Here is a 17,317-nt window from a genome sequence, read left to right on the forward strand (position 1 = left end):
TATGACGATAGCGATTGTGCAACGGAGCACGCGCCTTGTGGCTAACAAATAAATAAAGAAAAGGTAAAAGAAAACGAAAAAAAAAAAACAATAAATCGATGCGGCAGCTAACGTTCTTATAACGGGCCAATAATGCCAGAAATCACGCTGAAAGCATTTAAATCCTAAGGATTTTTATGCTATTTGAACAGAACTTTCAGCGAAAAGTTGCAAAACATAAAGAAAAATGAGCAAAAGTCACTGAAAAATTTCATTTTAACGTACAACAAAAGCCAACTAAAAGCTGACAGCAATGCCAGTTAACTGTCCCCCAAAAGCCAGCCAAAACCAAAAAAAATGGAGAAGGGGACGGAGGGTAGTCGAGGGTGCAGTGCGATAAATTCATATAAGTCGCGTTAATTTAACCGCAAGCGCAGTTTAAATAACTCAAATGACTTGACAGCTAAATATCCCTGGGATTTTTCGCTACGAGAGCATTCAGATGACACAGGTTGAAAGTATTGCTAAGAATGTGATTCCATTGAAAAATCATAGAAAACAAAAGGCATCGAAAACTAAAATTACGCAAAACTCCTCCACTTTCTCGAAGTGGAGCATGCCTCTTAATAATAAATTAATAATAATATTATTATATTTTTTAGCTTTTTTAATATTATTCATTAAATAAGTGCAACTAAAAACCTGTTGCGTAAAGTCTTAAATAATAAATATAGTTAAATATTTGAAAAGCTGCGTTTTCACTGTTTTTTTGTGGCATATCACTTGAGATAAATTGAATAAACTGAATAAATTAAATGTCCCTTTCAGCTAGTGTCATTGTCAGCTAATCCTGACAAAATATCGAAGTAACTTTAAGACAAACAACAGAGCGTTAATTTCGCATTGCTATTGTCACTTGCTGTGGTTGCAGAGGGGTGACTCTATCTGGAATTACGCTTTGAAATGTTGGCCACAATTTGTTTTGCTTTATAATGAGTTATTTTGTATGCACAGACAGCAGATAGCATCACAGACAGCCCGAGCAACAGCAACAGCAACAGCAACAGAGGCAAAAACAGTAGCACGGACAGGGGCAGGAATAGGGGCAGTAGCAGCGGCAGTAGCAAAAACAGCGGCAGTAGCAAAAGCAGGGGCGGAGGCTGGAGCAGGGGCAGAGGCAGGGGCAGGGGCAGGAGCAGGAGCCCGGAGCTTGAAATATGGTCGTCTCGCTGGGATTTGTAGGGCATTTAATGCCGTGAAATGGAAATGTTACCGCTGCCAACTACCATCCAGCATTCACGTGGCTGAGTGCAACCATTTAAAATTCTTGGTAGCATTTTTTCATTTTATTTTTTTTGTTTTTTTTTTTTTTTGCATGGCCCAATAATGCGGACAAGTGTTGGCTGGCCGTGTTAATGGTTTATAATTAATTTGTAGCCATTTAGGGGCAATAAATGCTCTTAATTGGTTCATTTATACATTGCAAACAATTTAAATTCGAAAATCAATTCTATGTGCGCACTAAATTAAATTTAACGACTCAACTGAGCCAGATACAAAATAAACAAATTAATGGCAATGCAGTTTGGAAATTCTATTAAATACAAAATATTTGATTTGTACTTGAGCACATATAGAAATAGAATTGCAATGATTTAATTAGGTGCTCAGATAAACTAGGTATTTATTTGTGAAACAATTCGTTTTTATCTATATGTTTTATTTGATATGTGTTGTTGCGAGTGGCTGGCAGGGACTTCAGCTATTGGAATTAAACCAATTAGAGCACAATTGAAAAGTTATATAATTGAAGTACTCAGGAAACACACACTTTTAACTTTTTTTGTAGAATTGGTTTTGTTCAGTTATTTGTTCGTAAAGGGGTATGGCTTATACTTGCCCCAAATTTTCTTTCAACTTTTATTATATTATATTGGCGAAATGTCTTTCAAGTCTTTGGTCTGCATTTAGTTGAAGTTAGTTTTAGCTAGCTTAAAAACTCAAATCGTGCACAATCACCTAATAAGCTCCTATCCATTATTACTTATTTATATTCATTTAAAAAATAACCAATATTTGTTGTAATTGCTTACACACACTGTTAATCGGTGGCTTGAAGCCAGCTCCTGTTCGAGCTTGTCTGCTCTGTGACCTGTTAGCCAAATAGTAAATGCCAAATGGTATTCAGTTGATTGCGCCAGCTGCATTAAGTGTCTCTTTGCCGTGTGTGGATAGTTTCCACTTAAGGCTAACTGCGCAGAGGGTTTTGATGGCCACCAATCCGTATCAAAACGATTTACGACAGTTCTTTACAGAGTTTCCCTCTAGCAGAAGTTTTGCTACTTTGACTATTTCAAATTGGTTCTTATTGGTTCTTATTGGTTTTTTAGTTTATAATAACTACTATAAAGTACAGTAACTATGCACAGTCATTTAAATACATCATTTGTAAGCTGAATTTAAGCATAATATAAGTCAAACTAAAAAAACACACTGCATCTTGAAGAATTTATAATTATTATTTATTTCATTTGTATTTTAAATACAAATAATCCATTGATCGTATAATTAACTCATTTTAAGCATTTAAAAATTAAACTGAATATTTAATAAATCAGTATATTGTCTAATAATTGTAATATACTTGGGCATTATAATGATTTTTACAAATTTATATTGCGCTGTATTTAATTTAGTCCATTATTAATTACTCCCAGTTTCCAGTTAACAGAACGCTCATTTATTTCACATTTAATGAAATACAAATGAGAGCAAAACTAAGAAACATGAATATATATATATATATATATATATATATATATGTATATGTAAAATGTCTTCATTAAGCGTTAGGACTCCATTTGGCACAACATACCCATGGCAAAATGGGCGGAAGGGAAAATAAGTGAGAAGTAAAACGATGGATGAAGGTGGAGGATTTGCTGTTGGGGTTTGGGATTTTTGGGGGTGAACGAGTTCATTTTGCAGACCGCAGCAAACGAAAACAAACGCCTCATTGCGTTTCAATAGCAAACGGTGAACTGGACTCCAAAAGGGGGGCGTCGACGAGGACGAGGATGCGGAGGCGTTGGTTGGGGAGGGTCTGTGTCTGGTGCTGTGCCTCTGTGCTTGCCTGTCATTTCCGTTTCAATTTAAACATTTCATTTCCAGCAGCTGAAAGAACCAATTGCGGGCAAAAGAACCAATTGCGGGCAAAAGTGTGGATTTCTCTTTGCAACACGATTGCAAAGGTTATTCGGCTTGCGCCCCAAAGTAGGCACTCAAAATATTATACAAAGTATTCGTGATAAGTTAAGTAGATTTAAGTTGTTCGCTGTTCTGTTGTTCCCGCAGTCATTCGCTTAACCATTATTGATAAAACTTGGCAGAGAAATCGACTCCCATCGTAAGAAACAAACGCTAAAGTTTTTATTATTAGATACCACTTTATGTGTCGTGTTTGCTTACTATAAGTAAAGTATTAATATAAAAGTATAAATAAAATTAAATAAATAATTAAAAATAGTTTAGTCTGATTGTTCTCATGACATTTCATCTACATTATATTTACATTTGTGTCAGTTTTCTATCAAAAGATATTTTTAAATGAGATTTTGCTTTATTTCTATACACAACAGGAACATTAATTAAGCCCCTTCTTGGCAATGCCAACTACAACTCAACCTCAATGGAAGTTCTCTTTTAGCTTATTTTGAACCCGTTGTCCCAAAACTAAATCGGCTCAACACTTCAACCTTGTTGACCTTTCGCCACTTGACAAAAAAAGGACAACACGAAAAGTGACAGGCAGAGAGTGTATTTGGTGTGAGTTGGGTTCATCAGGCTAAATAGCTCATTTGATGCAGGACAATTAAATGGAATTCCAAGTGACTGGCACTTGGCCCTAAAAGCAGCCACACCTTAAGCCTTCTTCTTTCCATCAACAACAACAACAACAAAAATGTAGGAATAAGTTTAGATTATTATGTGCTTGTTAATTTCTTTTTGCTGCTGGTTTTTTTTTTTATGGTTTTACGCTAATGCTTTTGGCGCTTCATTTCATTAATTTGCAAGAAGAATCAGGGCAGCTTGACCCAAATTTTCTTTCAACTTGATCTTTCGTAGGCACTTAACGTCTGCCCTTTTTGATTCTGTATTATTTCTATATTTTTGTCGCTTATTTCACGGCCGAAACTCTTGAGGAAGCAACCCTTAAAATATTCATTGCATACCTTGCAGCGACAGGACAAGTCCACACAGGACAGGACACGCTGCGTTAATTGTTGTTGGTCATGACAGTAAAAACAATATCAACAACAACAACTACAACAACAACAACGATAAACCAGAACAGTCAAAACATCCATGAAATGGCCAAAATGACTCGTCTCCTGTGGCTAAAATTGAAATTTTAGCAAAATGTTAAACAAAAACGATTTTTGCATAAAATTTTGTAGTGCTTTTGTGAGCAGCATGCCCTGCCATTGGGAGCTCTTAATGAACCTACAAGGATGTGCACAAAAGCACACACATACCACTCAAATACACACCCAAAGTCACAAATACACTCGACCACAGATGTGCAAACGGGTAAGTGCACGGGTTGTCCTTCATTTATACAGATCGTTGATTGAATTTATATTGAAAATATGTAAATAATACGTAGATAGAAATCTAGTGTTTACTTGTATATTATTATTTATTTACTTGCATAGATTACAAATATGTAAAATTATCTTTAGTATCGACAAATGAAAAAAACATATGGATTCATAAATTATGTACATATTATTTTAAGATAATTAAGAAAGTACAGCATAATAACTATATTACTCTTTATCATTCCATAAATGTTAAATTCAATTTAAATAAATAAAGTGGGTAGTCTGGAAGATAGCTTAATATTCTGATAACCCATTCCGACTCGATTACAAGCCTTTCATAAATAAATTTAGGTGATAATCTGAAAAACATTTGAGACAGCTTGCCATACTGCTAGCTCCGACCTCAACTGATAGTTAATATCGATTTTATTTGTGGACATTCTGAACAGCCCTCGCAATATAAACGCACTTTGGACTTGTTTTACTTACAGCCCAGCTGGAATTTAGTACAGGATCAAGCGAAGCGCAATGGATTTGTGTTAGGCCTAATGAAAGCGACAATTGCGACGTAACTGGGACGATTTCAAAATACAAGCACATATAGCTAAATCTGTGACCATATACACAATTACACACACACACAGAGGAGTTTGCTGATGATGAGAAATGTAAAAAATAAGGTCAAAATGCAGCTTCACATTACGGACGAAGGACGAATTTTCGAAATGCCTATGGCTGGATGAATGGAATTAATTGGGTCTGTTGAGAACGCATCAATTCAAATTCAATCAAATGAAAATAATTTAAATTTAACTGAACCGGAAAATTGAATTCTCGTTGCTCACATTTTTTTTTGATTCTCGACTGGGATATTGACAAATTTCAACATTTTGTTGGCCAACAAAATTGTGCTGATTTTGATTACGATTAGTTTTGCATATGCAGATTAGAAATTCATTTGATGTTGCTCTAATTGCCATTTGGGCTTCATGGTAACTTTTTCCTTAGAAAAATCTTCTGATTGTGAAATCTAATAAAAAAAATCCCAATTTCAATTACGTGTTTAGCCACATTATAAGAGACCGGAAGATGAGAAAAGGTAGGATATGGAGTGACATGTTTTGGTCTCAATCTCTTGTTGTACAGCTCCAAAACCATCAAGATATCAAAAATTATAATTAAAGCAGAGTCTAAAATCAACGACTGCATTGCCTTTAATCTAATTGGCGTTCATTAAAAACAGAAACACAAATCAAAGAGCACATTTTCTTAACTCTGATTGACACTGTAAGTGCACACCTGAGTTCTCATAAACCTGAGGTGCGTGTGTAAAAACTTTGCAAAAGAACAAGTTCCGTAATAATCCGAATGACATGTAACGAACTGAAAATCCAACACCAAGGCACAAATGGAAAATGGAAACTGGAAAACGCAAGTGAGCCGATAGCAAAAGCAAACGGATCGCATTCGGAAGCCCCTGGCAAAGCCAATTAATCTTTGCTTTGAGGCACTCACAGGTGAACAATATTCGATAGACAACGGACAATAGGGAATCGAAGACGAGGCATAACAAATATGTATGCTTAATTCCCACACACACACACACACGCACACAGACACAACTGATGCGATTGCCAATGCCAATCATAATCCTTTCATATCCCCGGCATCCGTCAAAAACTATTCAACTGTGTAATGTGCTTATGTTCCGATTGTGACTACTGCGATGGATGCGATGGATGCGTTGCAATTACGGTCTATCTATTTAGTGGCACACAAATGAGAATCCGCAATCATTCCTTATGGTTCGACTGGCCATAAGCTTTTTATGTTTGACCATCGCTTATGGGGCTTAAACCGAATCGGGGGCTCCCCATTCGATGTATTCAATTTGTTTGCCTATTTTTCTTTTAGAAGCGCTCTTTTGGCTACATACTAGTTAAAGTTGTTATCTCATTTGACTATCTTTTATATTTACATTTGACCAGTTTTTCCCATGTGCTATCAATTGCATTAAGTTGAGCTTTAAGAACATTGTATAACATTGCATAAGGCGCTTATTTCAGCTGGACTGTCAGCCAGGCCTGATTAGCTGATTGTAATTTAATTTGAAACCGATATAGTTCTTACTTAAGTGTGGAATATGTTTGTGTATTTACCTAGGATTTCATGCTACTTCACTCTTGGACCCAACAATCCTAGGTCAGTGCGGGATTTGGGAATTTTCAGAGTTTAGTTTAGTTAGTGTTCTATAATCAAATGGTTCCCCATAACTACTTACTTAATACACCACATAATTATTTCGATTAGCTAACAATCAAAGTTTATCGATATATATCGAATATATGTAAATTAATAATCTATCTTCAGCAACTGAAGACTGCGAAAAGAAAACTAAACTGTTAAAATATATTTAATAATTTTAATAGCAGAGAAAAAACACTTACTATTTTAAGCATACTAAGAATGCAAATTTTCGTCTTAGAAAATTAACTTTCTAAGAAATAAGAAATAATAATATTGACACCAAAATAATAATATTGACACCAAAAACATCCAAATTTTCTTCTTGTGTATTCTGTGTGTTTTTCCCATTCGTACATTTCTTGATCCTACAGCAGTCCTGATTATCTCAACAATTTGTAATGTGACAAAGTCTCACCTGGGTGCCCAAACAACGCCCACTTTGCTTATTTGTTTTGCTTGCCAGAGCAGACAAGAGTAGATAAACAAACACGTATAAATATATATATATATATGAGGATTATACATGTGTATGAGTGGGATATGTGAGGATATATTAAGTGAAATTTAAAACTGCAAGGTTTTTTTTTTATTTTGGTGTTTGAGCTTTTTGTTGCCTTAGCGAAATTAAATTAATGACAAACAACTTTTTATTGTCTTTTCTTTTTTTTCCTTTCTGTTCGACACGCGCCGGAAATCTATCCACATCCGTTTGCAATTTTTCCATTGTTTTAAACGGGACGCGGAGAATGGGGAATAATTACAGGCATATAGAAGGCGCCTTGAAGCCATATTAAAGGCTGAGGCAGCACAATAAAAGGCTAGAGGACTCAAACCAAAGCAAGAATTTGTACTCAATTCAATTGAATCCATAGGCTCGTCAGCTGTTAACGGCCCCCTGGCAAAAGGGTCTGCAGCTATTAGGAATCGTATAACTTATGGCCAGACATGGTCAACATTAGCCCCAATGGGCCACCATAATTGACAGCTGCGCCAACACTTCACTTGACCTCGCTGGCACAACTACACCACCCACCCAACCAACCACCCAACCACCCATTCACTGCTGCTGCTCCCTCTTTTCGTGTTATTGTTGTCCATTCGTTTGCATATAAAGCATTTAGTTTACACACAGACACAATTGCATTTGGCTGACGCTGCACTGTTTGGCCGTGAAATTGTTGGCAACTGGCGACTTGGCCATGATTGAAGTTGTCCCTTGTTCTTTTTGCAGTTTGGGCTATGAATCTTATTTATTTATGATTTTCTGTGCTTGCTATAAAATATCCTCACTCGTGGTCAACTTTTTTGGCAATTTATTTAATGTCAAATATAATAGAAAAAACAAACACAATAATTAAAAAGAAAGTTGACTTAAAAGTTAAAGCAGAATAAATGCGATCTGCTTTTTGAGGGGGCAAGATCAAACAACACTTAAATAACTCATATCCCATATCCTCCAGAAAAGCATGTTTTGCCATAAATATTCCATTTGAACACCCCCTTTGAAAATGGCATTTATTATTATAGAGCCAGTTGCACTCAATTATTTACAATAGGCCGCAAATCAAATACATTTACAAACTATGCCAGCCGCCTGTAGGTAGAATATCACCTGCAGAATGGATAAAACTGCAGACACAGCCGAATAGATAATTTACACTGTCAAAATAATTTGAACATACCTAAAGTGGTTGTTGCGGCCGTACGTTGCACGTTGCATGTGGCCAGCAGCAAGCCACTTTTCGCTGAATTTGCTTGAATGCAATTTGCTTGTTTGCTGCAACCTCAATTTGTACATGCCTCGGCAAACTTCTAAAGCTTGCTCCTCAACTCTGGCCGGACCAGAAGCATGCTGGCATTCAATTAATAAATAACAAACATGGCTTCAAATTTTGTGCAACAGAGCTATTTGTGGTAAGTCGAACTTGTACGATAATAATAATAATTTGATTCTGAGCGGGATAATTGAATTAGATAGCAGCAAAAGGTGAATAAAAAGAATGCCTGAATCAGTTTAAGTTTACAGAAAATCAATCTTATTAACAAAGCAGAAATTTGAGTAGAAAATAGAAAAGAACCAAAGCAACGAGAATAAAAGCAACGAGACTCGGTAAAGTGTAAAAAATAAGGTAAGTGTAAAATATTAAGTAAGTAAGTGTAAAATATTAAGTAAGTAGAAATATATATCTGAAATATAGAAATATAACGTTTTTTCGTATATTTGGAATTTATTTCCAAGAACCTGGGAAAACTTTCTGGTTTTCCTGGACGATTTTCATTTTTAATAATATATTTTATAATAATAATATTTTTTCATTTTTAATAAGGGTTTTCTATAATTAAGAAATTTATTTTGAAAACAGCAGCTGAAAGAATAAAGTGAGAAACCAGCTGAGCAGTGCTCAACTTGCTCTAATTTTGTCTGTATTATTTATTAAAATATTTAATTATTTTAGGTTTTGCTCTACTTACAGGTATGCACAAATAAATCTAAGTATTCACATAACTTGCTGATTTAAGCTATACACACTTTATTCACATAAATCCTGAATGCTGTTATTTTAGGGCAAGAAGTCTTGATTTATTATGCTGTCTACAATTTATCTTATCAAGTTGTTGTTTAATTTGAATGGAATAAATCTGTTCAGCAGCAAAAATGTTGTTTGCTCTTGAACTTGTTGTATTCAAAGAAATTCATCTTTGCCCAAATTCAAAACTCCACGCAAAAAGACACGTACCCAGCACCAGTGCCAGTCAGTCAGCATGATAAATGTGAGTTACCTTGGCTCGGCTTTGTTTGCCTGTGTTGAAACGCCTTAAAATGTTTGCGGCTGCTTTTGCTAAGTGAACTGAAAACTTTTGCCAGTCATGTTTCTGCTTTAGACTGCACGCGAGGGTATTATAATTTTGTCACGAACTGTGTAACGCCAACAAGAACATATTGTACAATCGACTTTATGTAATTCGATGATATACAATATAAGGAAAATTGAATGAGAACTCGTTGGATTCTGAAGCGTAATACTTTGAGCTAGCACCATTTCTATATAGCTATGAAAATTCAATCTTTTTTATTAGCCTAGAAAATATCGGTTCAGTTTGAGTGAAAAATGATTTTTGGTAAAGGCATTCCAATTTCTGAGTATTTATTTTTAGTAAATAACTAACCAAACTTTGCTATTGATACATTTATTTTGGTCATTTTAAAATTGACAATTATTTTTCATTTTCAATATTAAAATAAAATCCTGAAATTGTATTTTTTTTTTTGCAAGAGTATTTAATCAGCGACAGACAAAAATATAATTCTTTCTTCAGGATTTTAAATTTAATATTTATTTTTATTTGCTTATTTATTTTGATGTTCACACACAAAAATATATACAATGCCGAGGAGTTCTGGAATGCGAATGCTTATGGAGGAGATTGGTTTATTTAAGGTGTAGTAGCTGACTCACCTTGCCATGTTGATGTCCTGCAGATGGCTTGTGCCTTCCTAGTCTGTTGTTGTTGGTGTTGTTGCTGTTATTGGTAGGGGGGCAGCTTAATTTTTGGCCTTTACTTTGGTTTGCGTTTGCACGTCCTTGAATCAGGCTTGAAATGTCATTGAGTATCCGGTCGAGGGGTGTGTTGGCATTTTCACAACGCTCAGGTCCTGGCCGCAAACTAAATCAACATTTTTCCGGCAGCACTGAGGTGGAGAGCCAACTTAATGCCGATGATGTTGATGATGCTCTGATGATGATTACCGCAGTGCTATCAGGGGCAGACACTTGGGGCAGCTACAACATCGTTTATCTCTGTCTCCGTCTCCGACTCTGTCTCTGTCTCTGCCACACTGTCTAAGTCTCAGTATTTGGATTGTAAATGTGAATACTGTACTGTGTACATATGTATACGGATGGGCGACCTCTACCTTTGCTGCTGCGTGATTGAGTTTGGATTTATGCCTTAAGTGTGGCTTGGGGATTTGTTCCACTTCGTCCTTAACACGGCCTATGCGGCGAATGCTCTACATCCACAACCACATCCACATCCACACACACACACACAGCGACATATACATTTACATTTATCTGTATCGGTATTTGTTTCGATATCCTTATTTGTTTATTCTCTCTCTCTCTTTCTCTATCTTTATTTTTGCAGAGTGTTTTGATTTCAGATTAGAGACTTTAGACAAAGTAGTTCGAACGTTTTGCTCTGTAGAAAGAAGAAGACAACAAAAATACAAACTTTTATAATAGTTGATAGCCAATCCCAAAGGTAGTCGACCCTCTCTGTGTGTGTGTGTGTGTGTAAGTGTGTGTATTTTACTGTTTTATTTGATTTGCTGTTTTCGTTTGCATTTACATTTACATAAGCATCAACATCATTAATATTGCAAGGGCATATCAATGTGTAAGCACTTTGGTTATGTGTAGCAGAATCCTTGAAGGATATTCATCACATACATACATATATATCTCTGTAGCGCTTAAGTTGCGCATTTTTCATGGGTTTGTCTGTGTTTCAGCCACTACGAAAATTGCTGGATAGAATTGCTTACATTTTTCTATTCAGTGGCCGCAGTGGTTAATATTTATATTGGTACATAAATAAAACAGTTACAACTGGCTGATTGATTGACTGACTGCCCAAACCCTTAAAGCTACTAGCAAATAGATATACGAAATACATTTATACATTTTCACAGTGACTTTCCTTTGAGAGTTTGTCTCGCAAATGTCAAAGCTTTTATGGAAAATACTCGACTAAAACGCTAACAAACTGGCATAATTTAGTAATTTAAAAATTTATAAAAGAGAAACATTTTACTGAATAAAAATGAATAAAAGTATAATAAAATATAACGGAAATTATTTGATATGTTTTCCCTAATCCATTAGGAACCAACTTGTACTTCAGTTGAGTTGAGCTATGTACATTATTTTAGTCCCTTTCAAATTATATGTGACAAAATAATGTACATTTCATGCACTCTGTCAAGCAACACCTTTTTACTGGGTCATCGCTTGATTTGTATTTTCGCTGGAAGCGTTTCCGTTATTTCATTTCCGTAACGAATTTGATGCGGCTTACATTTATCATACGCCGCGTATTCTGCCACTTTACGCTTGCAGACACACACGCAACACACACAACACACGCAACACACACAACACACGCACACATACACACACATCGACACACATAAATCTCCCTCGTTTGGCAATTGTCATTCAAATGGCAAATGCAATAATAATTCGCAGCTCAAACAACTTTGAGGCAAACTGGCAAGATCCGACAGCTCAATGGGGGTTGTGGGTTGGGGATGTGATTGGGGTTTAGCAGGGGATGTGCATTCGTCATGTTTATCGATTTGATTTGTTTGTTGTTTTAGTGTTTGTTTGCATATTCGAAACGTTTATCATGCTCAGGTTCATGATTGATTATAATATGCTTATCGATTGACACTCCTTACCGACCCCCACCCCTCCATCCCTTCCTTGCTCCCTCGATTCCTTGAGCCAACTAATCGAGCTTTGCCTGCAACTCAAGAACCGCCGTCTGGCGGCGCAATGAAATGTGAAAGGGCGTCAAAACAATGCATGTTCCAAGGGTAAATTCCCAGTAAAAAACAGCCCCCTTGGCGGAACCACACCCCTCCCCCGCCACGCCCCCTCTGAAATGTGTGGCAACACTTTTTTATAGCTTCTGTGCTTTCACCCTGTGCTGTTGGGAGTGGCGTGTGTTATCAGCTGTTTGCTGCTCTTGTTATGACTATGGCGGAAATGTACAAGCAACAGCAAAACATGCAAAAAAAAAGAAGAATGAAACTAAATAAAAATACAGGAAGAAGGCAGAAGGCGAACGGAAGCGATGCCAAGCAACACTAACACACTAGCCGATAAAAATAAATATATACACAGAAAAACAATACAACAATGTGTGTAGCAAAATAGCAACCGAAATGCGAAACAAAACTACAACAATAACAAAATATACACACATATCTAGTAAAACGGCAGCAACAAAAAACAATGGCGGCTCCGATGGCGCAAAAAACAAAAAAACAAAAAAAAAAAAACGAAATAAAAAGGGAACGGCCGCCGCCCCTCGACAAACAAAAGGCCGGAAAAGGCTTTGGGGGCGCCGCTAGACTTATCAACAAAAGCAAAAAAGAAGTAAGAATGCTCTAGTTGGGAGTGCTCGGCTAGCAGATACCCTATATAAATATATTCCTTACGAGATGAAAAAAGTACATAGAAAACTACTACAGATAATCTACTATATAATAGTATATGGTATGCTAATTGGTAATCGATTTTTATCGATATTTCAGAAACGTGTACTGTACTGCCAGCTGAAAGTGCCTACATCGACTCAGCTGTTGATCAGGCTTCTATATTTAGTTTAATGATTGAGAAAAACATTCTTCAGTTATTCATTCGTGTTAAATAAATCTGCACAACATCATAATACCCTTTGTTTACCAATTATTACTGGGTACAGGTTGTAAAACCATAAAACAACAAAGTGCAAACCGCTATTACAAACAAGTATAAATGAAAGGGGTATTCCCTCAATAATCTTTTGTTTTCAGTTAACCTGAAAACTATGTTCAATGACAATTTTTAAATTATTTTTTAAATGTTACAAAAAATTGCAGTTAAGAGCAAATAAAATAAAGGTTTAATATTGGGAATATCTATAAAATTAAACTATAAGAAATATAAAGATATTGAACATGTATTTAATTAGGAATACCCCTACTAAATTGTCGATTGTGTATAAGGGCGAAAAAGGCTGTGCGGCAACGAGGCACTCCCTTCTTGCGGCCCAGAACAGCTGCCATGGCAAACAACAAAACAACGACTCTATCAGACACACACACACACACGCATACACACACACACACAAACACACATACACTCACACACGCACATACACACACACTCACACACACACATACTTTGGGTGTTTGGCTGTCGCTTTTTGTTAGCTTTGGCTCGCGAATCGTGCCGTCCACCAGTGGAATTGTCGGAACAATGCACCCGCTTATTAGTATGCAAAACTGATAATCAATACTGAGTACTCGATACCCAATGCTCAGTTGGAAAGTGCTGCTTTATGGTGCAATTGCATACGTGCAACGGGACTGTTCATACCCCCCATCCCGCCCACCCATCGCGGTAATTCTTATTTCTGAGCCTGAGCAACTTGTGTGCAGTTTGTCTCGTCCTTTTCACATTTGTTGGGAAGTTTATGGAAAAAATATGACTGTTTGTTGTTTTGTTTACTTTCAAACAACACCTCGACCAACATGTCGAGAGCAAACATATCGTGTGGGCCAACATGACAGCGCTTTAAACATCCTGTCAGCCCCAAGCTTTTATACCCGGAAATTTTAAGCTGATGCTGACACACAATATGTATATTGTGAACAGTGAACAGAAATGGACTTCTCTATATATATATAAACATATAATTTTTAATAAAAGAGCCGTAGGAACTTTATGCATCATCATTACGATATGCACTTTCTAATATTGTTTTAAAAGTTTTACACATCTCAGATATTCAAAAGAATACATTTCAAACATGATATTGCTGAAATTTCAACTGATGATCAATATTATCCTTCGGTATATTCATAAGCAATATGGAATATATATACTACTACGAATATAACTAAAAGTTGTTCTCAAAGTTGTTTAAGTTAATAATTATTGAAAATTTGAACTGATAGAAACAGTATTAATTAGTTTCTCACAGATGAAGATTCCCAAGTTGGTGTTTTATTCTTTTTACGTTCCATTTCATTGTATTTACTTATTTATTTGAATATTAGATTGTAGATACTATTATTCTAGAGTTTCTTTAGCACAAAATATATATATATAAATCTCGAGTCAAGAAACCATTTAAATTTCGCGTTAATAATTAAAAATAAACCAAAAATAGTTCCTAACAATACCAAAAAAAAGATTCTTGTACTTTTGTAAAGCATAGTTTTAAACGTAAACGAAACCAAATACGATAAGAATAAATAATAAATTGTTAGCCATAAAAAGCATTAAGGCGCACTAAGAAATGAAAATAAAGTGTGAGCGCTTAAGCCTCAAAGCTTTGCCAGATGACTGATAGACCACATAACACAAGCGGATCAGCATTTTTATCGATTTGAGTTGAGTAAGCCTTTCAGCTGAACAGCATGCAATACATATATATACGTATATATATACAATATATATATATAAATATATATGTATATACAGCTAATATAGGATTATTGCACCTTAACACACACACACACGCTACACACACTATATATGTAGATGGGTGCTTCAGTCTGGGAAACAGAAAACGTAGCATACTTATGGGCGCTCTCATTGTACAATAAGACGCTTGTTAATAGTATAGAGCAGAGCTACGTGCAAATGGCCGCAGAATGAAATAAACATAGGCACAGCCCATTTAACACACTCACACAAACACACACACACACCGTCGCACACACGTCAAGTATCAAATATAGCCCCAAGTGGCCAGGGCCAAGACATGAAACCTGAGCATGACTTGGAGTTGAGACTAAAAATGGGTTTTGAGTTGACGTATGCTTGTTATTGTTTATCCCCCATGTGTGTGTGTGTGTGTGTGTGTTAGTCATGTGTTGTTGTTGTTTGTTGTTGTTGTTGTTGTTGTTGCTAGTCTTGTATATGTTACAGTTGTTTTTTTATAATTACTTTGCAAATGGAGGCTACGCCGCATGTGTTTGTGTGCTGTTTGTGTGCTTTGCGCATTGTTGTTAAAACGGTAATTTAATTAACATGCATAACACACACACACACACACACACACACACACACACACACACATACACACAACGACATTCAGCATGTGGACAATGTTACACTTACAAAGCGATTGACGGGTTGCCCTTTAATCGATTTTTGACTTAATGTTTATGTTTCTTTCTGGTTTCGGCGTAAAAATAAATAATTAAAGCTTCAATGCTATTTATACACACACGTTTATATTTCCTTATTTTCAGGCATTATTTTGCTTATGTATTTTAAATAAATTCCATTTATATATTTATTTATTTTAGCATATTATTTGTATATTTATATTATGCATATGTTTTCAAACAGCATTTGATATTAAAGATCTAATTCAAGTTATTATTTTTAATAATTTTGATGCATTTCAATATTTATTTATAATTTTTAATTAATATTTACTAATATCATATTTATATATAATTTTTTTAACTTATTCTGTTATTTATTTATTACATATTGTTATTTTATGTTAATACAATATGGGTTATTGTTATTTAATGAATATTAATGCGGGGAATTGTTATATTTTTACAAGTACATAATTTACTTTATATAAATTTATTTTTGTAATATTTTAGCACAGAACACACAACGAAAATGATGCCATATTTATTTATAATTAACTTATTTTAAAGCACACGCCGCATGCCGCAAGTTGCACGTTGCACGTAGCACGAGTGCGAACGTAAGCGACAAACAACCGTTATGTGGCGCGTACCGCGAGCGAATAACAAACAATGCCACCAAAAAAATACCTGCTACCAAAATTGCGAACAGTGTTGCCGTGCGGCAAGTGACGCATGCGCCCCGCCACACTGAGAGCCAACAGTTTTTGCGCCTCCCAACGGAAACATCTGTGTTTTTGTTATGCTTAACCTTTGAGGGGGTGGCCGAGGCGGCGGACGGGGGGCGCCTTATGTGTTGGCACTGCTAAGACATTTCCCGGAAACGATGCAGCAACAACAATTGAATTGCGTGTAACAGTTATGTCAATTAAGTAGCCACAAAAGTCTCCATTTTCCCTCACAATTGACAGAAATAACTGGAAAAGCAAAGCAGATTAATTTAAATGAAGAAACGAAGCAAACACATTTGCTGAGCTCCCATTTGCACATGTATGTGCAGCAGGCAGGCAGGCAGGCACTCTGTGGCACATTCCATGACTTAACATTGAGTCTAATGTCAAGGTTTCCTCGTTGTCGATTCTTCAAATGCGCTGGCACGTGGCCACGTGGGGCAAGGCAGCCACTTAGCCAGCAACTTTCGGTGGCGCGCCTTGGCAGCCAACACAGGCAGTAGCAGCAAGCAGCAAGCAGCAGGCAGCAGTCACCAATCACGACGCTCCTCTGTCACATGCAGCGCTCAAATAAAAACAACAAAAAAATACATAAAAAATGAAGAAAAAAAAACAATAAAAACGCTGCAATCGGAATCATTCGACTGCGTAATACCCTTCTTCCACTGAAAATAATTATATACTCTGAATAACTTTTCTTCAACACAAATAAATTGTTAATTTTAATACCAGACTATTTATTAATGTTTTATTAACTCTAAAAGTTGACTTGAAGGCTTGAATTATAATTTATTTTGCAGGCCCAAAAATTTTAAATGAAACAATAATAAAATAAAAGAAAGGCTATCATAAGTCTGTCCATT

General features: G+C 35.9%; 1 protein-coding gene across 1 annotated transcript in view; it reads right to left on the minus strand.

Annotated features, from left to right (window-relative positions):
* LOC6559795 overlaps positions 1–15,808 on the minus strand; it is a 69,418-nt gene extending 53,610 nt beyond the window's left edge. The window contains exons 1-2 of the mRNA XM_032734119.2: positions 15,734–15,808; positions 10,289–11,033 (exon numbers count right to left, since the gene is read on the minus strand). The gene's annotated coding sequence lies outside the window, so the exon portion shown is untranslated. The remainder of the gene's footprint in view (positions 1–10,288; positions 11,034–15,733) is intronic.
* Positions 15,809–17,317: the final 1,509 nt, after the last annotated feature.

The sequence above is a fragment of the Drosophila grimshawi genome, unplaced genomic scaffold, assembly GCF_018153295.1.
Source record: "Drosophila grimshawi isolate 15287-2541.00 unplaced genomic scaffold, ASM1815329v1 contig_1367, whole genome shotgun sequence".
NCBI classification, from domain to species: domain Eukaryota; kingdom Metazoa; phylum Arthropoda; class Insecta; order Diptera; family Drosophilidae; genus Drosophila; species Drosophila grimshawi.